This window comes from Pristiophorus japonicus, chromosome 14 (assembly GCF_044704955.1).
Source record: "Pristiophorus japonicus isolate sPriJap1 chromosome 14, sPriJap1.hap1, whole genome shotgun sequence".
Taxonomy (NCBI): domain Eukaryota; kingdom Metazoa; phylum Chordata; class Chondrichthyes; family Pristiophoridae; genus Pristiophorus; species Pristiophorus japonicus.
Window position 1 is genome coordinate 47,540,540 of NC_091990.1, and position 21,844 is coordinate 47,562,383.

Here is a 21,844-nt window from a genome sequence, read left to right on the forward strand (position 1 = left end):
ACCTGGGAATGTGCTTGACCAAGAGTTTTGCACGCAGATATTTATGGTGGCCAAGTCTAGATAAAAATATAGAGTACATCATCAGTCAGTGTACGACATGTCAATCGGTAAGCAAGAAACCACTATCAGTACCATTACATCCATGGAAATGGCCTCCCAGGGTGTGGCAAAGGTTACATATCGACTTTGCTGAGCTAGAAGGACAACAATTGTTCATTGTGATTGGAAACGCCTCGACCCACTTCAAATGGTTATCAATGTGGAAAATAACATCAAGTAAAACATTAGACATTTTGCGAAGATTATTTTCTTCATTTGGCCTCCCAGAAGAAATTGTTTATGATAATTTACCACAATATTGTTCAGAAAAATTTGCACAGTTCATGAGCAAAAATGCTGTGAAAAATACCAAGGTTCCACTTCACCCTGCTTCAAATGGTGCAGCAGAGCGCACAGTATAAATTGTAAAATGTGCTCTCATCAAACAGATGTTGGATCAAATCCAAAGAAACGACAGTTGTCATTGGACCACAAATTGGCTAATTTTCTAATTAGCTCCTCATGCAACTACTGGTAGAACACCAGCAGAGATGTTTCTCAAATGACAGCTACTAACCAGATTCTCGATGTTAAAAGCAAACTTGGCACAGTCCGTAGAAGGGAAACAATTAAGAGATAAAAAGAATCATGATCGAGGTAGAGTAAAAGAGAGAAGTGTGAAATTAAATCAGAAGGTGAGAGTGAAAAACCATCACCATAAATGGTTAAAGTGGTTACAAGGAAGAGTGGTGAAGATATGTGGTCCTCGCACATATTTGTTCAAGATGTTTGATCATGGAGAGGTTAGGTTTGTTCACATTGATCATATTTTGCCTACAGCCGTGGAAGGAGTTGAAAGTTGGAATGATTCCATTATTTCTGACTCATCAGATAGTTTTGATACAACAAGTACCAGTAACATCAAATGTACTGGAAACAAATCCAAGAGAAAGTCAGAATTTAAGTCTGAGTCTGAGTCAGGCAGACATAGAGGACATTCCTTGGAGGAAAACTTTCCTCAGGATCAGCCTAGAATGAATCTAAGTTCGACACCATGTTTGGAAGGTTCTGTTCGAGAACACAAAACAAGTGGTTAAGCTTGATTTGTAAATATGGTAAAATAAATCCTATCATTTGTTATATTTAACCATACAATTTATGTATGATAATTGTTTGTTATAATTATTCTTCATTAAGGAGGGCGAAGTGTAATACAACTACTGGTAGAACTGGACTACTGTGGCATTGCAGCCATTGCTGTTTACAAGAATAAACAGGTCAGTCAACTGACAGGCTTCCTGAAGTTATCTGCCATCTTAAAGCCTGTATGTGTGATGTCGTACCGAAAACGTAACAAGCTGTAACACGGAGAGAGAGAGAGAGAGAGACAAAGAGAGCTGTAACATGGAGGGAGAGAGAGAGAGAGAGAGAGCTATAATACAGAGAGAGATAGAGATCTGTAACATGGAGAGAGAGAGAGAGAGAGAACTGTAACACGGGTGTCGTGTATGTAACCACAATGTAACACCACTGTATTACTGTGTACACACAACCCAGATGCACACCTTGACCACAAGGGGTGAAATTGTGGGAGACACTCCTTACCTGATCTCCCAGGTATATAAAGGGAGGTCCCACACAGGGTCATCACTTGTGGAGTGCTGTGAATAAAGAGTTGAGGTCACAGTGACCTTGTCCCCAGAATGTGCCTCGTGTGGTTTCATGCTGCAGAGTAAGGACTTTACATTGGCGACGAGAAATGGGAATTCACGACCCACGAGAATGGCCACCGGTAGTGGAGAGGAACGGTACTGTGTTGGGGAAGACTGAGACGATTTTGTCGAGACGCTTCAGCAAAGCTTCGTTACGAAAGAATGGCTGGGGGATGCAGCGGCCGACAAGCGAAGGGCTCATCTTTTGACCAGCTGCGGACCAAAGACTTACGCGCTCATGAAGGACTTACTAGCACCCGAAAAGCCGTCGGACAAAACCTTTGAAGAATTTAGCAAACTGATTGGGGAGCACCTCAAACCGGCGAGTAGCATACATATGGCCCGACACAGATTCTACACCCACCGACGTCATGAAGGATAGAACAGGACCTTCGGCGTTTGGCCAGCCTCTAAGTTCACAGACACCTGCAGGGGGGAGATGCTAAGGGATTTATTTATCGAGGGCATTGGTCATGCGGGAAATTTCCACAAATTAATTGAGACCAAGGATTTGACCTTGGAAGCGGCGGCGTCGTTAGCTCAAAATTTCATGGCGGGGGAGGAAGAGACGAAAATAATATACGTGCGCAATTCTGCCTCTAACGCGGCGATGGATCAGGGAGTCAACATCATCAATGCGACTCAGAGCCCCGCAGGCTGGCAGGGGCAGTCTGACATTCCCCAGGCAGCAATAGACCCCAGAGTAGGACTCCAACAGAGAAAATGGCAGGCTGAACGGACATTCACGCCATCACAGTGGACAATGCGGCCCGGAATGGGGCCATTGACACCCACTAATAGGGTACTTAAGAGCAGTCAGAGGGACAGTCAGTGCGGAATGCCTGGCCATAGTCCCTTTGTCCCCAACAATGGAAACTTTAACTCATGCTGGAGGTGTGGGGGGAAACACTCAGCCAGATCTTGCAGATTTCAACAGTTTGTCTGCAGAAACTGCAATCTCAGTGGCCATTTAGCTCGAATGTGCAGGAAGCCTGCAACCAGTCTAATATATGAAGCAGAGGGACAAGAAGAGGGTCCTTTGATGCAGGATAACTTTTGGGGCAAATCGATGGACGCCGAGGTTCAGTGGGTCCATGCGGCGAACAGTTCATACACCAAAACGCCACCAATGATGATGAGGGTTTTATTAAACGGCATCCTAGTACGCATGGAGCTGGATACTGGGGCCAGCCAGTCACTCATGGGCGTTTGAGAAGCTATGGCCACTTAAAGCCAGCAGACCCAAATTAGCACGTATTGAGACACAATGACGGACTTACACTAAAGAAATCATTCCGGTGCTAGGCAGTGCAATGTTGGCTGCCACACACAATGGGTTAGTGAATCGGCTGCCGCTCTAGATTGTCCCAGGCAATGGTCTCGCACTGTTGGGGAGGAGCTGGTTAGCCGAGATGAACTGGAAATGGGGGGGATGTTCATGCAATGTCATCTGTGGAGCGAAATTCGTGCTCACAGTCCTACAACAATTTGATTCACTATTCCAACCTGGCGTCGGGACTTTCAAAGGCACTAAAGTAGTGATATACATCACCCCGGACGCCAGGCCAGTGCACCACAAAGCCAGAGCGATGCCGTATGTGGTGCGGGAAAAAAATCGAGAGCGAATTGGACCGACTGTTGAGAGAAAGCATCATTTCGCCTGTTGAATTCAGCGACTGGGCGAGCCCCATCGTTCCCGTCCTAAAAGCAGATGGCTCTGTCAGGATCTGTGGCGACTACAAGGCCACCATCAATCGGGTGTCCCTACAAGATCAATACCCACTCCCGAGAGCGGAGGACCTTTTCGCCACGCTGGCAGGCGGCAAACTGTTCACCAAGTTGGACCTCACCTCAGTCTATATGACCCAGGAACTGGCCGACGAATCTCAACTACTGACCACCATCACCACGTACAAGGGACTGTTCGCTTATAACAGCTGCCCGTTTGGCATTCGATCTGCGGCCGCGATTTTTCAACGAAACATGGAAAGCCTGCTTAAATCCATTCCTAGAACGATCGTATTCCAGCACGACATCCTCATCACGGGTTGAGACACCGAGGAACACCTCCACAACCTGGAGGAGGTGCTATGCCGACTGGACCGGGTAGGCCTGCGACTCAAGAAGTCTAAATGTGTGTTTTTAGCTCCTGAGGTTGAGTTTCTGGGCAGGAAGGTTGCTGCAGATGGGATTCGGCCCACCGAATCGAAAACAGAGGCGATTCGGCGAGCATCCAGGCCCTGCAACACATTGGAATTGCGTTCATTTCTGGGGCTGTTGAACTATTTCGGGAACTTTCTGCCGAACTTGAGCACATTGTGGGAGCCGCTACACGTGCTCCTGCATAAGGGTTGCGATTGGTTTTGGGGGGACAGTCAGGAACAGGCTTTTGATTGGGTGCGAAACCTACTTTGTTCAAACAAGCTGTTGACCCTGTACGACCCCTGTAAAAAAAATTGGTTCTGACATGTGATGCTTCGCCCTATGGGGTTGGGTGCATGTTGCAGCAGGGCAATGCTGAGGGTCAACTACAACCTGTGGTTTATGCCTCTAGGTCGCTCTCTCAAGCAGAACACGGATATGGGATGGTCGAGAAAGAAGCGCTCGCATGTGTCTTATGGTGTAAAACAAATGCATCAGTACTACTTTGGCAGGAATTTTGAATTAAAGACGGACCACAAGCCATTAACATCCCTGTTATCAGACAGCAAGGCTGTCAATGCCAACGCATCAGCCCGCATACAGCGATGGGCTCTCAACGCTGGCTGCTTATGACCACTCCATCCGGCACCAGCTCGACACTGAAAACTGCGCTGACGCGCTCAGCAGGCTTCTACTGGTCACCACTGAGGGGGCAACGGAGCAAAGCACCGAGATGGTCATGGCTGTCGATGCCTTTGACAGCACAGACTCCCCCATCACAGCCCGTCAGATCAAAATCTGGACAAACCGAGATCCCCTCCTATTCCTGATTAAGAAATGTGTCCTGACTGGGGATTGGGCGCCCGCACACGGAGCATGCCCTGAGGAGGTTAGACCGTTCCACAGATGGTTGAGCTCTCCATCCAAGCCGACTGCCTACTATGGGGCAGCCGGGTAGTTATGCCCCAGAAGGGCAGGGAGGGATTCATCAGGGAACTTCACAGCGAGCACCCAGGCATTGTGCTGATGAAGGCCATTGCCCGGTCACACATTTGGTGGCCTGGAATTAATTCAGACCTGGAACACTGTGTTCACAGGTGCACGACGTGTGCCCAGCTGGGTAATGCCCCCAGGGAGGCCCCTGGCCCACCAGGCCATGGTCACACATTCATGTTGACTACGTGGGGCCTGTTCATGGGAAAGATGTTCCTTATTGTGGTAGATGCATGCTCGAAATGGATCGAGTGCATCATTCTGAATTCATGCACGTCATCCACCATTGTGGAAAACCTACGTGCGATCTTTGCAACCCATGGCTTGCCGGACATCCTGGTTAGTGATAATGGCCCATGCTTCACAAGCTATGAATTCAGGGAGTTTATGTTGGGCAATGTCATCAACCACGTCAGGACTGCGCCGTTCAAGCCGGCCTCCAATGGCCAGGCGGAACATGCGGTCCAAATCATTAAGCAAGGTATGCTCAGGATTGAAGGACCCTCCCTACAATGCCACCTATCGCGCCTCCTGCTGGCCTATAGATCCGACCGCACTCGCTCACAGGAGTCCCATCCGCAGAGCTACTAATGAAACGGACACTCAAAACCCGGTTGTCCCTCATTCACCCAGTCCTGACCGACATAGTTGAGGGCAAGCGCAAGTCACAAAACAAGTACCATGACCGTAATTCGAGGGGGAGATGTATAGAAATAAATGATTCTGTATTTGTCCTCAATCATGCCATGGGGCCCAAATGGCTTGAGGGTGCTATAATTGACCAAGAGGGGAATAGAGTCCTCGTGGTAAAACTCAACAATGGTCAGAAATGCCGTAAGTATCTGGACCAAGTAAAAAAAAAAGGTTCAGCATTGACATGCAGGAACCTGAAGAAGACCATGAGATGGAGTTCACAACACCGCCAGTGAACGTGCAACAAGAGCAATCAGAAGAATGCACAGTCCCTGCGGTCAGGTCGGTCAGGCCGGAATCACCACAGGTGACAGACACTCACGTCAGTGTCCAACAACCAGAGTCCCAACTGCGGCGCTCCAGAGGGAGTGTAGACCACCTGAAAGACTAAACCTGTGATCCTAACAAGACTTTGTGGGGGGACGGGGGTAGGTGATGTCATGTATGTAACCACAATGTAACACCACTGTATTACTGTATACACACAACCCAGATGCACACCTTGACCACAAGGGGTGAACTTGTGGGAGACACTCCTTACTTGGTCTCCCAGGTATATAAAGGGGAGATCCACGCAGGGTCATCACTTGTGGAGTGCTGTGAATAAAGAGTTGAGGTCACAGAGTGACCTTGTCCCCAAAATGTGCCGCGTGTGGTTTCATGCTGTAGAGTAAGGACTTTACAATGGGGAAAGAGAGAGAGAGAGAGAGAGAGAGCTGCAACACGGAGAGAGAGAGAGAGCTGTAACATGGGGAGAAAGTGAGCTGTAACACGGAGAGAGAAAGAGAGAGAGTTGTAACACGGAGAGAGAGAGAGAAAGCTGTAACACGGAGAGAGAGAACTGTAACACGGGTAGAGAGAGAGAGAGAGAGAACTGTAACACGGGGAGAGAGGGAGCTGTAACACGGAGAGAGAGAGAGAGCTGTAACACGGAGAGAGAGAGAGAGCTGTAACACGGAGAGTGAGAGAGAGCTGTAACACGGAGAGAGAGAGAGAGCTGTAACACGGAGAGAGAGAGAGAGCTGTAACACGGAGAGTGAGAGAGAGCTGTAACACGGAGAGAGAGAGAGAGCTGTAACACGGAGAGTGAGAGAGAGCTGTAACACGGAGGTAGAGAGAGAGAGAGGGAGCTGTAATGGGGAGAGAGAGCGAGCTGAAACACAGCGAGGGGGAGCGAGAGTTGTTACACGGGGGGAGGCGGGGGGAGAGAGAAAGAGAGAGCTGTAACATGGGGAGAGAGAACTGTAACGCAGGGATAGTGACATGACTTTAACATAAAAAGACTTGAAATTATATAGTGCCTTTCATGAGCACCGGACGTCTCAAAGTGCTTCACAGCTACTGAAGTACTGCACTGTTGAAGTGTAGTCACTGTTGTAATGTGGGAAAATTTAACCCATTTAACATAAGGATAGTAATAGACCTGTGACACAGGGATAGGGGCATATCTAACATAGAGTTGGGAATAGTTATAGACCTGTAACAGTGTAATGAGATCTTTTTTTTTTATTCGTTCCTGGGATGTGGGCATCGCTGGCAAGGCCAGCATTTATTGCCCGTCCCTAATTGCCCTTGAGGAGGTGTGGCGAGCCACCTTCTTGAACTGCTGCAGTCCGTGTGGTGAAGGTACTCCCACAGTGCTGTTGGGGAGTTCCAGAATTTTGATCCAGTGACGATGAAGGATGGTGATATATTTCCAAGTCAGGATGGTGTGTGACTTGGAGGGGAACTTGGAGGTGATGGTGCCTCCATGCGTCTGCTGCCCTCGGTCCTTCTGGGTGGTAGAGGTCGTGAGTTTGGGAGGTGCAGCCGAAGAAATCTTGGCGAGTTCTGTGCCTGGGTATGGAGCTGTCATTGTTTTCTCACCCAATCCCTCCCAAGTCACCCGTAAGAAAAATCCACCATGCAAACTCAGTTGCTTGAGTTCACATTTTTCAAGCCTTTGATGCAATGGCATCTGGCTGGTTCTTATGCAGAACAAAACCAATCTGATAACACAACCATTGGGCAGGGCACGATGCATCTCTGGCCCCCAGGCCTGTTACATACTGCAATAATACTGAAGTCATTATTAAACCAAAAGAGGTACAGTGAATGCATGCAGTTGCCTGCCTTAGCAAAAAGGCAGTCTGACTCCCTATGGCATTTCCAGCTACACATACAGATTGTGTATTCTCCTTGTATGAAAGAAATCCAAGGAGCCAATTGGCACCGATTTTAACTCCAGATGGATTCTCTGCCTAGGCCTGAGTTAGAATTACAGTCAGGGTCTTAATGATGTCATCGGGCCACAACATGCCTATATAAAGAAGGACCCTGTTGGCACCGGGTGTGTGTCTTTGCTGCCTGTTCAGGAGAGCAGGTTACGATGGCGGCTTTCGGACAGGCAAGAGCCAGGGTGATTTTAACTGCCCAGCCGCCAGGTTTCTCCTGAGCGAGTAGGGTTAAAACCGCCCGCAACGTGTTCTTCCAAGGTCTTAATAAAAAAAATGATATTTAATACAAAGTTCTTGGACAATAAACAGTACAGATTTCTGATCCATCACTGTAGCTGTCTGGCCTAAAGTTGGCAAGTGTTATTAAACCTGATGAAAGAGAAACCGATTGCACAAGAACATTCCAACCTCCGACAATATAAATAATCTGCGAGGTTATATGAGGGCAGGTATGCAAAAAGAATGAAAAGACGTATATTTATATAGTGGCTTTCAGTTCCTCAGGACATCCCAAAGTGCTTTACAATCTATGAAGTACTTTTGATGTGTAGTCACTAGTCACTGTTGTAACATGGGCAACACGGCAGCCAATTTGCACACAGCAAAGCTCCCACATACAGCAATGTGATAATGACCAGATAATCTGTTTTGTGATGTTGGTTGAGGGATAAATATTAACCAGGGTACTGGGAAGAACTCCCCTGTTCTTCGAAATTATATAATTTGATCTTTTACATCCACCAGAGAGAGCTGACAGTGCCTCATTTCGTCCAGCACTCCCTCGGTACTGCACTGGAGTGTCAGCCTAGATTATGTGCTCAAGTATCTGCAGTGGGGCTTAAAATAACTAATAACCTTCTGACTCAAAGGCGAGAGTGCTACCAACTGAGCCACAGCTACTGTAAGTAGGCTTAAGGAAATAATTCCTCAGAGGATAGGTGCAAGCAGGGTTATCAGCAGTAGTGAATTCCTTTTCTCTGGGTTATTTTTCCCCCACCTCAAAATGAGCAAATTCCCTGACCAATTGATACAGGACAGCTCATCTGGAACAGCCCAGTTTCTATCTGGAAATGACCAAAATATATATAGACAACTTTGAAGATAAATAGGAGTCCACAAGGGAGGCTATACCTGGAACAACACTGCTCAAGGGGTTTCAATGGGAAAACAAAGCAATTGTAAGTTACCTTGAGTTGGCTGAGTCCAACAGACTGACAATGGACAGGGGAAAATAAAGACAGATCATTGCTGGTACTTAAAACAAATTGTATTGAGGATAATAACGCATCACTCATTTAGTTTTAAAAATTCATTCTCGGGATGTGGATGTCACTGGCAAGGCTGGCATTTATTGCCCATTCCCAGTTGCCCTGGAGTAGTGGTTTGATGCAATTGAGTAGCTTGCTAGGCCACTTTAGAGCAATTGTGAGAAACATAGAAACATAGAAAATAGGTGCAGGAGTAGGCCATTCGGCCCTTCGAGCCTGCACCGCCATTCAATGAGTTCATGGCTGAACATGCAACTTCAGTACCCCATTCCTGCTTTCTCGCCATACCCCTTGATCCCCCTAGTAGTAAGGACGACATCTAACTCCTTTTTGAATATATTTAGTGAATTGGCCTCAACAACTTTCTGTGGTAGAGAATTCCACAGGTTCACCACTCTCTGGGTGAAGAAGTTTCTCCTCATCTTGGTCCTAAATGGCTTACCCCTTATCCTTAGACTGTGACCCCTGGTTCTGGACTTCCCCAACATTGGGAACATTCTTCCTGCATCTAACCTGTCTAAACCCATCAGAATTTTAAACGTTTCTATGAGATCCACTCTCATTCTTCTGAACTCCAGTGAATACAAGCCCAGTTGATCCAGTCTTTCTTGATATATCAGTCCCGTCATCCCGGGAATCAGTCTGGTGAACCTTCGCTGCACTCCTTCAATAGCAAGAATGTCCTTCCTCAAGTTAGGAGACCAAAACTGTCCACAATACTCCAGGTGTGGCCTCACCAGGCCCTGTACAACTGTAGCAACACCTCCCTGCCCCTGTACTCAAATCCCCTCGCTATGAAGGCCAACATGCCATTTGCTTTCATAACCGCCTGCTGTACCTGCATGCCAACCTTCAATGACTGATGTACCATGACACCCAGGTCTCGTTGCACTTCCCCTTTTCCTAATCTGTCACTATTCAGATCTCTGTTTTTACCACCAAAGTGGATAACTTCACATTTATCCACATTATACTTCATCTGCCATGCATTTGCCCACTCACCTAACCTATCCAAGTCACTCTGCAGCCTCATAGCATCCTCCTCGCAGCTCACACTGCCACCCAACTTAGTGTCATCCGCAAATTTGGAGATACTACATTTAATCCCCTCGTCTAAATCATTAATGTACAGTGTAAACAGCTGGGGCCCCAGCACAGAACCTTGCGGTACCCCACTAGTCACTGCCTGCCATTCTGAAAAGTACCCGTTTACTCCTACTCTTTGCTTCCTGTCTGCCAACCAGTTCTCAATCCACGTCAGCACACTACCCCCAATCCCATGTGCTTTAACTTTGCACATTAATCTCTTGTGTGGGACCTTGTCGAAAGCCTTCTGAAAGTCCAAATACACCACATCAACTGGTTCTCCCTTGTCCACTCCACTGGAAACATCCTCAAAAAATTCCAGAAGATTTATCAAGCATGATTTCCTTTTCACAAATTCATGCTGACTTGGACCTATCATGTCACCTCTTTCCAAATGCGCTGCTATGACATCCTTAATAATTGATTCCATCATTTTACCCACTACTGATGTCAGGCTGACCGGTCTATAATTCCCTGTTTTCTCTCTCCCTACATTTTTAAAAAGTGGGGTTATAATGGCTACCCTCCACTCCATAGGAACTGATCCAGAGTCAATGGAATGTTGGAAAATGACTGTCAATGCATCCACTATTTCCAAGGCCACCTCCTTAAGTACTCTGGGATGCAGACCATCAGGCCCTGGGGATTTATCGGCCTTCAACCCCATCAATTTCCCCAACACAATTTCCTGACTAATAAGGATTTCCCTCAGTTACTCCTTCTAACTAGACCCTCTGACCCCTTTTATATCCGGAATGTTGTTTGTGTCCTCCTTAGTGAATACTGAACCAAAGTAGTTGTTCAATTGGTCTACCATTTCTTTGTTCCCTGTTATGACTTCCCCTGATTCTGACTGCAGGGGACCTATGTTTGTCTTTACTAACCTTTTTCTCTTTACATATCTATAGAAACTACAGCAGTCCGGGGAGCGTCGAGAGAGGCGGGAGTCGAGAGAGGCAGCGGCCTATAAAAGGCTCAGCAGTCCGGGGAGCGTCGAGAAAGGCGGGAGTCGAGAGAGGCAGCGGCCTATAAAAGGCTCAGCAGTCCGGGGAGCGTCGAGAGAGGCGGGAGTCGAGAGAGGCAGCGGCCTATAAAAGGCTCAGCAGTCCGGGGAGCGTCGAGAGAGGCGGGAGTCGAGAGAGGCGTACCGGTGCAGCTCCAGCTGGGAGAGAAGGCAAAAAAGAAGTAGAAAGAAATCAAAAGGTGACGTCACAGCCAACGTGGTAAGTGATTGGCTGCTGATTGGTGAGTAGTTTTTCTTTTTCTTTATTAGTCAGTAACTTTTAACATTGTTGTCGGCAATTTAAGTGTATCTAAGGGTTAAGTCATGGCAGGACAGCTCGGTCACGTGATATGCTCCTCCTGTACCATGTGGGAACACAGGGACAACACCAGTGTCCCTGACGACTACATGTGCGGGAAGTGTGTCCACCTCCGGCTACTGACGGTCCGCGTTGCGGAGTTGGAGCTGAAGGTGGATTCACTCTGGAGCATCCACGATGCTGAGAATGACGTGAGTATCATGTGTAGCGAGTTGGTCTTACTGCAGGAGAAGGGTCCACAGGCAGCGAGGGAATGGAAGACCAGCAGGAAGAGTAGTGCAAGGAAGGTAGTGCAGGGGTCCCCTGTGGTCATCCCCCTGCAAAACAGATACACCGCTTTGAGTACTGTTGAGGGGGATGACTCATCAGGGGAGGGCAGCAGCAGCCAAGTTCATGGCACCGTGGCTGGCTCTGTTGCACAGGAGGGCAGGAAAAAGAGTGGAAGAGCGATAGTGATAGGGGATTCAATTGTAAGGGGAATAGATAGGCGTTTCTGCGGCCGCAACCGAGACTCCAGGATGGTATGTTGCCTCCCTGGTGCAAGGGTCAAGGATGTCTCGGAGCGGGTGGAGGACATTCTAAAAAGGGAGGGAGAACAGCCAGTTGTCGTGGTGCACGTTGGTACCAATGACATAGGTAAAAAAAGGGATGAGTTCCTACGAAATGAATTTAAGGAGCTAGGAGCTAAATTAAAAAGTAGGACCTCAAAAGTAGTAATCTCGGGATTGCTACCAGTGCCACGTGCTAGTCAGAGTAGGAATCGCAGGATAGCTCAGATGAATACGTGGCTTGAGCAATGGTGCAGCAGGGAGGGATTCAAATTCCTGGGGCATTGGAACCGGTTCTGGGGGAGGTGGGACCAGTACAATCCGGACGGTCTGCACCTGGGCAGAATCGGAACCAATGTCCTCGGGGGAGTGTTTGCTAGTGCTGTTGGGGAGGAGTTAAACTAATATGGCAGGGGGATGGGAACCAATGCAGGGAGATAGAGGGAAACAAAAAGGAGGCAAAAACAAAAGACAGAAAGGAGATGAGGAAAAGTGGAGGGCAGAGAAACCCAAGGCAAAGAACAAAAAGGGCCATTGTACAGCAAAATTCTAAAAGGACAGAGGGTGTTAAAAAAACAAGCCTAAAGGCTTTGTGTCTTAATGCAAGGAGTATCCGCAATAAGGTGGATGAATTAACTGTGCAAATAGATGTTAACAAATATGATGTGATTGGGATTACGGAGACGTGGCTCCAGGATGAGCAGGGCTGGGAACTCAACATCCAGGGGTATTCAACATTCAGGAAGGATAGAATAAAAGGAAAAGGAGGTGGGGTAGCATTGCTGGTTAAGGAGGAGATTAAGGCAATAGTTAGGAAGGACATTAGCTTGGATGATGTGGAATCTATATGGGTAGAGCTGCAGAACACCAAAGGGCAAAAAACGTTAGTGGGAGTTGTGTACAGACCTCCAAACAGTAGTAGTGATGTTGGGGAGGGCATCAAACAGGAAATTAGGGGTGCGTGCAATAAAGGTGCAGCAGTTATAATGGGTGACTTTAATATGCACATAGATTGGGCTAACCAAACTGGAAGCAATACGGTGGAGGAGGATTTTCTGGAGTGCATAAGGGATGGTTTTTTAGACCAATATGTCGAGGAACCAACTAGGGGGGAGGCCATCTTAGACTGGGTGTTATGTAATGAGAAAGGATTAATTAGCAATCTCGTTGTGCGAGGCCCCTTGGGGAAGAGTGACCATAATATGGTGGAATTCTGCATTAGGATGGAGAATGAAACAGTTAATTCAGAGACCATGGTCCAGAACTTAAAGAAGGCTAACTTTGAAGGTATGAGGCGTGAATTGGCTGAGATGGATTGGCGAATGATACTTAAGGGGTTGACTGTGGATGGGCAATGGCAGACATTTAGAGACCGCATGGATGAACTACAACAATTGCACATTCCTGTCTGGCATAGAAATAAAAAAGGGAAGGTGGCTCAACCGTGGCTATCAAGGGAAATCAGGGATAGTATTAAAGCCAAGGAAGTGGCATACAAATTGGCCAGAAATAGCAGCGAACCTGGGGACTGGGAGAAATTTAGAACTCAGCAGAGGAGGACAAAGGGTTTGATTAGGGCAGGGAAAATGGAGTATGAGAAGAAGCTTGCAGGGAACATTAAGACGGATTGCAAAAGTTTCTATAGATATGTAAAGAGAAAAAGGTTAGTAAAGACAAATGTAGGTCCCCTGCAGTCAGAATCAGGGGAAGTCATAACGGGGAACAAAGAAATGGCGGACCAATTGAACAAGTACTTTGGTTCGGTATTCACGAAGGAGGACACGAACAACCTTCCGGTTATAAAAGGGGTCGGGGGGTCTAGTAAGGAGGAGGAACTGAGGGAAATCCTTATTAGCCGGGAAATTGTGTTGGGGAAATTGATGGGATTGAAGGCCGATAAATCCCCAGGGCCTGATGGACTGCATCCCAGAGTACTTAAGGAGGTGGCCTTGGAAATAGTGGATGCGTTGACAGTCATTTTCCAACATTCCATTGACTCTGGATCAGTTCCTATGGAGTGGAGGGTAGCCAATGTAACCCCACTTTTTAAAAAAGGAGGGAGAGAGAAAACAGGGAATTATAGACCGGTCAGCCTGACATCGGTAGTGGGTAAAATGATGGAATCAATTATTAAGGATGTCATAGCAGTGCATTTGGAAAGAGGTGACATGATAGGTCCAAGTCAGCATGGATTTGTGAAAGGGAAATCATGCTTGACAAATCTTCTGGAATTTTTTGAGGATGTTTCCAGTAGAATGGATAAGGGAGAACCAGTTGATGTGGTATATTTGGACTTTCAGAAGGCGTTCGACAAGGTCCCACACAAGAGATTGATGTGCAAAGTTAGAGCACATGGGATTGGGGGTAGTGTACTGACATGGATTGAGAACTGGTTGTCAGACAGGAAGCAAAGAGTAGGAGTAAATGGGTACTTTTCAGAATGGCAGGCAGTGACTAGTGGGGTACCGCAAGGTTCTGTGCTGGGGCCCCAGCTGTTTACACTGTACATTAATGATTTAGATGAGGGGATTAAATGTAGTATCTCCAAATTTGCGGATGACACTAAGTTGGGTGGCAGTGTGAGCTGCGAGGAGGATGCTGTGAGGCTGCAGAGCGACTTGGATAGGTTAGGTGAGTGGGCAAATGCATGGCAGATGAAGTATAATGTGGATAAATGTGAGGTTATCCACTTTGGTGGTAAAAACAGAGAGACAGACTATTATCTGAATGGTGACAGATTAGGAAAAGGGGAGGTGCAAAGAGACCTGGGTGTCATGGTACATCAGTCATTGAAGGTTGGCATGCAGGTGCAGCAGGCGGTTAAGAAAGCAAATGGCATGTTGGCCTTCATAGCAAGGGGATTTGAGTACAGGGGCAGGGAGGTGTTGCTACAGTTGTACAGGGCATTGGTGAGGCCACACCTGGAGTATTGTGTACAGTTTTGGTCTCCTAACCTGAGGAAGGACATTCTTGCTATTGAGGGAGTGCAGCGAAGGTTCACCAGACTGATTCCCGGGATGGCGGGACTGACATATCAAGAAAGACTGGATCAACTGGGCTTGTATTCACTGGAGTTCAGAAGAATGAGAGGGGACCTCATAGAAACATATAAAATTCTGACGGGGTTAGACAGGTTAGATGCAGGAAGAATGTTCCCAATGTTGGGGAAGTCCAGAACCAGGGGTCACAGTCTAAGGATAAGGGGTAAGCCATTTAGGACCGAGATGCGGAGGAACTTCTTCACCCAGAGAGTGGTGAACCTGTGGAATTCTCTACCACAGAAAGTTGTTGAGGCCAATTCACTAAATATATTCAAAAAGGAGTTAGATGAGGTCCTTACTGCTAGGGGGATCAAGGGGTATGGCGAGAAAGCAGGAATGGGGTACTGAAGTTGAATGTTCAGCCATGAACTCATTGAATGGCGGTGCAGACTAGAAGGGCTGAATGGCCTACTCCTGCACCTATTTTCTATGTTTCTATGTTTTGCAGTCCATTTTAATGTTCCCTGCAAGCTTCCTCTCGTACTCTATTTTCCCTGCCCTAATCAAACCCTTTGTCCTCCTCTGCTGAGTTCTAAATTTCTCCCAGTCCCCAGGTTCGTTGCTATTTCTGGCCAATTTGTATGCCACTTCCTTGGCATTAATACTATCCCTGATTTCCCTTGATAGTCACGGTTGAGCCACCTTCCCTTTTTTATTTTATTTTTATTTTTCGGAGTGGACTGGAGTCACATATAGGCCAGACCAGGTAAAGACGGCAGGTTTCCTTTCCTACAGAACACTAGTGAACCTGTTGGGTTTTTATGACAATCCGACAGCTTCATGGTCACTTTTCCTGATACTAGCTTTTTATTTCAAGATTTTTCAAACTGAAGTCAAATTCTCAAACTGCCACGGTGGGATTTGAACTCATATTCTCTGTATTACTAGTCCAGTTACATTACTGTACCCACTACATCATTTAGTTTCGATGTCAGTTTGCGTAAACTGCTGATTTAGTAGAGTGCCGAATAGAAGATGTTACTGCCTTCTCTTCCACCCCCCACCCCCACTTCACATGCACACTGGCTTGAGAGTGTTGTGATACCAGGAACTGGAGACTCTGATGGTTCAGTTGGTTAATGAAAAGCATTGTGTGGTACAGAGCCATTCGGTCAGAAGGTTATGTGTTCAGTTAATTGTTCCTGGTCAGAGTGATGATAGCTCTTCAATTGACCTCAATGCCCCTTGAGTGATGAGGGAGGATTAGCCAAGTTTCCTGCTCCGAATCATTATCTGGTAGCTCCTGCTAGAAGCTATACATGTATGGACATTTGATGAGAAATGGATAGAGAAAGGAAAGACCTGGATTTATATAGCACCTTGCACGACCACCGGACGTCTCAAAGCGCTTTACAGCTAATTAAGTACTTTTGGAGTGTAGTCACTATTGTAATGTGGGAAATGCAACAGCCAAATTGCACACAGCAAGCTCCCATAAACAGCAATGTGATAATGACCAGATAATCTGTTTTTGTTATGTTGATTGAAGGATAAATATTGGCCAGGACACGGGGGATAACTCCCCTGCTCTCCTTCGAAATAGTGCCATGGGATCTTTTACATTCACTTGAGAGAGCAGAAGCGACCTCGGTTTAACAGCTCATCTGAAAGACGGCATCTCCGACAGTGCAGCACTCCCTCAGCACTGCACTGGAGTGACAGCCCATATTTTTTTGTGCTCAAGTCCCTGGAGTGGGACTTGAACCCACAACCTTCTGACTCAGAGATGAGAGTGCTACCCACTGAGCCCGAGCTCAGCTGTAAATCCCCTCCAGGATGGAATAGCCTGTTAACATGACTGTTTGCCTCACAGGTTTTGAATGAGCACTTGGGCAAGGTACCAGAGGGCTGCCTGGGCTGAAAATCAACTCCTAAGGCTCCGTGCTTTCAGAAGAGGAGAGGAGAAAAAAAAAGTACACCAGCGCTTAAAATTTCAGCAAACAGCACTGAACTGCTCAGCAACATAAAGCCAATGCAACAGGCTATATCAATTCTGCATCACAGCAACAAATACCTGGATATACAGCTAATTGTAAACACATTAGAACCCTATTGCACAAGCTTTGGGGGGTCTCTCTATGTCATTTAAAACCTTGTGCAGGGTGTGCACTTCTTGACCACAACTTGCTTCCTGTTGTTAAAATCTTTGGTCACGCTTTTCTGTCAACATGATTTCAGATTGATGGTCTCCATAAACGTGCCAAGATGGACACAGCATTAGATCGGTCAGTCAAATATCCTCTGTATCTTGGCTAAAGCTTGGATAACAGGAATTCTCAAAGTGGCTCACCGTGGCCATCATGACCCAAAGTCCTTTTCCTTTCAGACTGTCTCTTCATCGTCCAGGAGCACTGCAACACTGGATGTCTGGATACAGCTCTAAGTTCCCCTTCTTGCACAGGGGCTGCCATTGGCATTGTCAATCCATTTTGTATTCTGTAGCCGTTAACTTTTAACTCTAAAGTACGTACTCAGTAGCTGCAGTTTCACAGAGTGCCACGGCGACCGAGCAGATAAATTGTGACATTGGGATGATCTGTAGCTACTTTGATAGTTGAATATGGAAAGATCCTACCTGGAAAGAGAATAGGGGCAGTTTAATTATTCCGCCCATTTTATTGATCGAATGCCCTCATGACTGAATCTCTACATGCATTACTCTCTGGATCCAAAATGAGGAGTTGGGGGAGAAAGGAAAGGCAGCCCTGCCCAACAGATGAACAGAGAGATTTAGGGATCCAAGTACAGAAATCACTAAAAGCTTGTGGACAGGTACAAAAAATAATTTAAAGGCTAATGGAATGTTGCCCATTATCTCGAGGGCTGGAATACAAAGGGAATGAAGTTATGTTGCAGCCGTACAGAGTTCTGGTTAGACCCATTTGCTGCACTGCATTCAGCTCTGGGCATCGCACCTCAGGAGGATGAATTGGCCTTGCAGTGCAGATTCACCAGAATTATACTGGAGGCAAAAGAGTTTAATTATTGGGACAGGTTGCATAGACTAGGCTTCTAATTCCCTTGAATATAGAAAATTAAGGGGTGATCTAATTGAGGTGTTTAAGATAACTAAAGGATTTGATAGGGTAGATAGAAAGTTATTTCCTCTAGTGGGAATGTAATGGTTATTTCCCGAGGTTTTCGAGGCTTCGCCGTAGGGTCCAAATACGTAAGGGTTTTTACTTGGCAGTGACCGGTGCCAAATCAGCCCTGCCTTGCTTGCTGTACTACGGGTTGGTTTTCCACAAAGACTGGTGCCAATAGGCCTCTCACAGTTATCCAATCTGCTGTTTGTGATTTAACACCTGCTTATAGCAAGCACACTAACTCTTATGTTTGGGCGAAAAGAGTTTCAACGGATTGTCTTATAGTGAGACACGGACCAACGTTTCGAGTTCAAAATCACACAAGGTTTATTACAACAGATCAACATCTCCATTCCACTCGCCAGATGATCGTGAAGTAGAACCACACAGTGCAGTAATACCCAGTAAAACAGTGCACTTCCCTTATTAGCCTTTCAACAGACCAACCCTTCCTGTGATCTAAACCCTCCCGGGACCCACCAAACTCTAAACCCCCTCTGGTTTGGTTAGGGCACACTGACGCCCCCTCACGCACTTTCGTGGATCGGTTGGTGAGCGTACAACTATTGAGTTCTCACCCAATCCGCCCTTGCTTGCTCGCTGGTCCTTCCTCAGTAGTTTGACTCCACAGCCCCGTGCTTGGCTGAAGCACGCGCGATCCAGGTTGAAGTTGAAGTCCGTTGGTTTGGAGAAGCGAGGCTTCGCTCTTGGTCCTTATCCTCGACGGGTGGTCAAACGTGCCTTCACATAGGATGCGATAGAACGAAGATCGAGCTTCCAAAACACTCGACAGTTATACTGCTGTTAATCCACGTGGAGGCCCCAACCTGCGTGAGAACACCAGCGGCAGGTCAGGGCCATAACAGGAGCAGCGAGTGACCTCGGGAGTAGCGTGATGGCATACTACAGGGAGCAGCGCAAGCTGGTGCAGGAGGGCGATGGCAGCGAAGAGTGACGTCATCAAGGTCCAGTTCGGTGATTGGAGTGTGGGCAGGTACAGCAGGAGCAGCGAGATCGGGACGAAGGAGCGGCGAGAGAATGTAGAGCGATGTGATCGGGACCCGGGAGAGGTGTGAGCTCGGGGCCAGAAGAGGCGAGGGCCCAGGGGCAGCACTGGCCAGTCCACACTAGGCCCGTGCAGCAGAGCAGGTCTCCAGTCGTTTTGGGTAATCCTTGCCACTGGACCAAGACCGAGCTCTGTCAAGCCCGTGTGGTGGCTGGTGTGCAATGGCCACCACACATTAAAAAAATCCACGCACAGGCATCTTCCACCCTTCAAGATGTAGTTCGGCATCTGGAATATTAGGTCCTTCATTGAAACACCTGTGAACTCATCCCTTTTTGGCATGGAAGCAAGTCATCCTCATTTCGAGGGACTACCTATGATGATGATGTTAATCCACAATTTTGTCTGGGTTTGGATGGTTCTGTTGCCTCCGGGGAACTTTCTGGCTTCTTCAGGTCTTGTGTCGCGCTATCTGAGATCGGCTGGGGTCTGAACAAAGCCAGTCGATCGATGTCCGAAGGCTTCCCAAGTGAGTGTTAAATGGCCCATCAGTCCTGATTGCTGGACCGTTGTGGAGACAATGCAGGTGTCGGTCTTGTCCTAGCACCTTGCTCTCTTCCCCAGACAGCCTGGCTTCACACACAAAAGAGTCCCTTGGCCTTGCTAAGAGCACCCAGCTCTGACATCACTGACCACTGGCAGGCCAGTGTTCAAACAGACCTAGCTTCTCTCACCAGTTTCTGTGGGAGAGATCCGCCCCCATGTGTTTCTCCCAGCAGCAGGTTTCTTCCTAATCCAGACCAGCCATCTCGTGTCACAGTATTTCAAAAAGTCATTTTCAGGATGTACAGCCAACAGGGATATAAACACAACAGTCCCTCAAAACTGTCACCAAGCTCATGGTCTACAAGGTCATGGTCTACAAATCCCCTGGGAGGACAGACGCACAAACATTAGCGTCCTCGTCCAGGCCAACATCCCCAGCATTGAAGCACTGACCACACTTGATCAGCTCCGCTGGGCAGGCCACATAGTCCACATGCCAGACACGAGACTCCCAAAGCAAGCGCTCTACTCGGAACTCGGCCACGGCAAACGAGCCAAAGGCGGGCAGAGGAAACGTTACAAGGACACCCTCAAAGCCTCCCTGATAAAGTGCGACATCTCCACTGACACCTGGGAGTCCTTGGCCATAGACCGCCCTAAGTGGAGGAAGTGTATTCGGGAGGGCGCTGAGCTCCTCGAGTATCATCGCCGAGAGCATGCAGAAATCAAGCACAGGCAGCGGAAGGAGCGTGCGGCAAACCAGGTTCCCTGCGCACCCTTTCCCTCAACGACTATCTGTCCGACCTGTGACAGAGACTGTGGTTCTCATATTGGACTGTACCTAAGAACTCATGCTAAGAGTGGAAGCAAGTCTTCCTCGATCCCGAGGGACTGCCTAAGATGATGATGAAACACAAGTCCAGAGTTGACTTTGTCAACTTACAGGAATGTCCAGAACCAGGGGTCATAACCTTAAAATTAGAGTTAGGCTGTTCAGGGATGATGTCACATAAAGGGTGTGTGAAATCCGCAGCTCTCTTCCCCCAAAATGCTGTTGAGGCTGGAGGTCAATAAAAAATTTCAAAACTGAGATTGGTAAGATTTTTGTTAAGCAAGGGTATCAAGGGATACTGACATAAGTTGGGTAGATGGAGTTAAGGTGCTGTCAGCCATGATCTAATTGAATGATGTGTCAGGCTCGAGGAGCTGCATGGCCTACTCCTGTTCCTATGCTCCATAACAACATGCCTCTTCTGCACCTACATGACATTTTATTGCATGTGCAGAAGGGGCAGGAAACTATATTTTATGAGGTAATTTCACTCTGTGGTGAAAACACCGTTAGTAGCTGCCATGCGTGCAACAGCCATAAAAAGTGGACATTTGGTAACTATGAGGTGGGAATGCTGTAATGCTGTTATTGGTGATCATTGGGAAAGGAAATAAAGGTGCCAGCCCCCCTGAGTGAAGCATCAGTTATCTGTGGACAACAAATTGGAGATTTCTGATGTCCCCTGTACTAGGCTGGAAGGAGGTGGAGAAATTAAAATTGAGCAACGTCGTCACCTTAAGGGCCAATGACGCTGTCACCCTGAGTACAGTTCGGTAACTATCTCCCTCCAGAGGAAGTGCTGCTCAGTCACTATCCGGTGGCTGTGCCTAAGTCAACATTTCCTCCAATGCTGGTCCATTGCGCACAAGTCCACTCCTACAGCCCCCACCATTGGCAGCTGTGCCTTCAGTGTCTCGGCCCCATGCTCGGGAATTCCTCCCTAAGTCGCTCCATATCCCTCTCCTCAAAACCCACCTCTTTGAGCAATGTTTTGGTTACCCTTCCTACTGTATCCTTCTTTGCCTTAGCATCAATTTTCTCTAATTATGCCTCTGTGAATCACTTTGGAACATTTTTCTACGTTAAAGGTTATATATAACTGCAGGTCAACCAATGATTTAAAGATTTGCCAAATCATTTTTGATGAAGAGAATGCCTGGCTAAAGAAATTGAGTAAGGTCCAAAAAAAAGGCAAATTATGCATGGTCTATTTGAAACGGTGGGCTTAAGGTTGCCGCTTGCCTGGCTTTGTATTAGGCAGTCTGGTTATTGAGTGGGCTATCAAAAAATTTATGAAATTTCATTGCAGTGCTG